The sequence below is a fragment of the Xiphophorus maculatus genome, chromosome 17 (assembly GCF_002775205.1).
Source record: "Xiphophorus maculatus strain JP 163 A chromosome 17, X_maculatus-5.0-male, whole genome shotgun sequence".
Classification (NCBI taxonomy): Eukaryota; Metazoa; Chordata; class Actinopteri; order Cyprinodontiformes; family Poeciliidae; genus Xiphophorus; species Xiphophorus maculatus.
Genome location: NC_036459.1, coordinates 8936221 through 8939658, shown reverse-complemented (window position 1 = coordinate 8939658; position 3438 = coordinate 8936221).

Here is a 3438-nt window from a genome sequence, read left to right as displayed (position 1 = left end):
CACACAAGTGGATTTTTAACCAAAATAACCATCTGCTATTAATAGTAAAACAACTCGGTTTTAGTCAAGAGGCATGGCACTCCAGAGATATTCAATCATTTTTGCATTCTGCCATTTTCACTTCAAGCAGTGATTTAAACCAGCTATAGGGGTTTAGTACCAGAAATCTAATTTCATGCTGCAAAAACAGACCTACACTCTGCTCTGCTCAAGGGGATAACGTTAATAGATTGCGTGTGCACAACTGGTTCCCAAGGGTGCACTGACTTTCATGGATGTTTGTCACCATTACCCAAACCCGAATTCTTCCTAAAGGATGCATTCACGTCTCCATAGAGGTAAACTTCGTTATTTTTTCCCTTTTTGGCCACGAAGCTCCAAAAACACCTGACGTGCATTCACACCCCACTGGTGAGTGCAAGCCAGATGTTCAGCCATTATCTCTGCACATGCCAGCCCTGATACAGATAATGAGAAAAGCAGGGTGGAGCGAGCAGGGGAGGCACTTTTCCTAAAAATAAACCCTGATCTATGGGCAAAGGTCGCACTGCTGCATATTTAACATATTTCTGCATTCTGTTGGAAGAAAAACGGTGTAAAGGTTGTAGCTGAGCACTTTCCATTCATGCCAACACGAACACCTCTGTCCTGCCGCCAAATAAATCCCCAAAGCACTCCAAGCATACACATTCTCACACTTTACTAAGAATTTTATTTAATATTTATTTAATGCTCTAAACCCAGTCTAATGGGTTTGAATTGGTTTGTTTTCAAGGAGTCACTGTGTGTTTTGCGACCATAATGCATTTAGGGTAAACAAATGAAGCGCTTGCCGGGCTGTAAAATGAGCTCAGCAAGCAGCCACAGATTTATATTCGACATAACGCAGCACGATGGCTGCTCATGCACTCACACATTCCCCTTTTATTTAGCAGTAATGTCTCACTCAGAGGCTATTAGATGCAGCGAGGAGCCCGCATCACGCTCACTTTTCCATGAAATTGTGTATCCAGTAAGAAAGCACTCAATAAACGAACAACGACCCAGATGTTGGGTTTGCACGCAGATGTTCAGTGGGCCTGGAGAGGTGTGGAGACCACTGGAGGGGTTTCCCCTACAAGAGAAAACTGATTCTGTGCTGCCTTTCTTGAAGGGAATGATTGTCAAACTTCAGAAAGAAATTAAAGTAGGTCGATAAAACAAAAGCAAAAAGCAGTTCAACTGCCATGCTAAGGAGGATTAGTGTTTGATTCACCTTTCACACCCTGGTTCCCTTCAGATGATCCTGGATTTGATCTGCTGAGCTGCCTGTTACTGCTGCTGGCCTTTAATCCTCCTCCAAGTCCAGGTCAGGGCAGCTCGGCACCGAGCGACAAGGTCAGCAGCAGGAAGGACACCAAACAGAGATTGTTAGCTGACACACTTTCAATGAATTTCCAGAAAAACACTTCATTAAATCACTGATATGTTCTGGCTACCTAGTATAAAAGAATGAAATAAATACTCAGACATATCAGGTTAAAAAAAAAAGTATTTGAAATGTTTAGCACACTCGCTCAGGTTTTGTCCATATACATGCTGGTGTCGTTTGTGTCGTATAACTTGTAGCGATCCCTCATCCTGACCAAGTATGTGGCAAGACTAGAGAGGAACAACAACTTTCTAAGAACCACATAAGATCCTGCCTGGTTGAGACACAGAAAACCCAGCAGCGGACATTTATGGCAGCTTTAGCTCTGTCAGTATCAGCTGATAGAAACATCAGTGGAATAGGAGTACTTTCAAAGAAAAATATTCATTTAGTAGCTCCATTTATGGCTTAACCAGCAGAAAGACACAGCTAAACACAGAAACTCCTCCCCTAAAGTACTGTCTATAAGACAAGTAAATCCAAAGTGGTACAGATACTTAAACGCAGCAATAACACAGCCAAGCACATTTTCTGAGAAGGAAACACAGCTATGCAAAAAATATTTTCTGAACCAGTTATACTTTCTATAGAAAAATGAAGAGTGCACATAAAGATAAGGCCGTAAAATTTCCACCAATGGTTGTCCAGGAAAGAGACAGGATTACTGGAATTGCCAGGCTTGAAAACGTTTAGAATGGAAAGAAAAACTCTGAATGAATTTGCACCGTGACTACAGAGTATTTGTGTATTCCTGACCTCTGTTTGCATCAATCTGTTATGGAGAAATACAATCCAGCAAAATGTATGCTTCAGAACAGCAATTCATTCATTGTGGTGTAACTGCTGAAAAATCAGCTCATTTTTCAGTCATCTTTACCTCACAGATTTTGCTCTCTCTATCGCCGGCTGTTGCCTCCAAGGGTTCAAATAAAGTTCTGGGTTCAGGTCAGCATGTGTTTACAGTGATGATGTTCGTTGAAATGAGGGTGCCAGGGTGCCATCTTTATCTTCTGGTGCTGAGCTGGCAGCACATAGAAATGTCCTTGAGTTTGCTAAATGATTAATCAACATTTGCATCAGGTCTTTTCTGGTTGCTCTGATGTTTCTAAATCAATAAAATCAGTTTAGATCAGTTTAATATATTTTTTTAGTTTTAATTGGGTGGTATATTAATTTTTTGATGTTTGCTTCTTGGCTCTTTAAAATAATAATAATAATAAAAAAGATTTCTTACATTTCATTTTGTTTACAAAAATGTGTTTTGCGTTCACATCAAATCAGAAGTGCTCTGCTGCCTCAGAACTGATACAAACTCCAGGATTATACTGACAGTGCAGGATATTTAGTTTCTTGCCGTTACAACTCAGCCGGAGTGTGAAAGACGTCTCTATATCCTGTTTTCGACATGCATCCACAATAATCTGCCGTTGCCTTGAATTGCATTTCTCTAACCAAGCATGTTTATCTTTGTTTCGGCGACAGACTCGAGTTGTCACATCATCCGGATGCCTCGATTTGTCATTGTTTGTCACTGGAGAGAAACTCTGCTGCTGTTTGTCCTCTGAGCAGAGTGGTTTTGCGCACCGAGTGTGTCTAAGTCTAGCATTTAAGATTGCAGCTGGGGAGGAGGTTTGTTTGGGCTGCTGTGCTTTCCGGTAGAGGAGACAGGGGCGAATGTGAGTGTCTCTGTGTGTGACTGTAGTTGCAAAGGTCCCATTTCATGTTCATGAATTATTTACGGTGTGAAAAAGCAAAGTTTCTTCTTATAATTCCAACAATAGTAAAAATATGTAATATTTGGGGGGGTGGAAGATAGGGTCTGAGGTTGTGCAGAGTAGTTATGGGTAGTCAGCATCTTCTAGAGGGAATTTTAACAAACAAACTGAAAGTGATTTAAACAGATTACAGAGAACACTAACCTATTTATGATTCAGCATTTGCAATTTTTTCTTTGGAATGCTAACACAGAAAATCCCTCTATTAGCAGATTTTTTTCCTACAGCATATCTAAAATTAAATCGACTCAA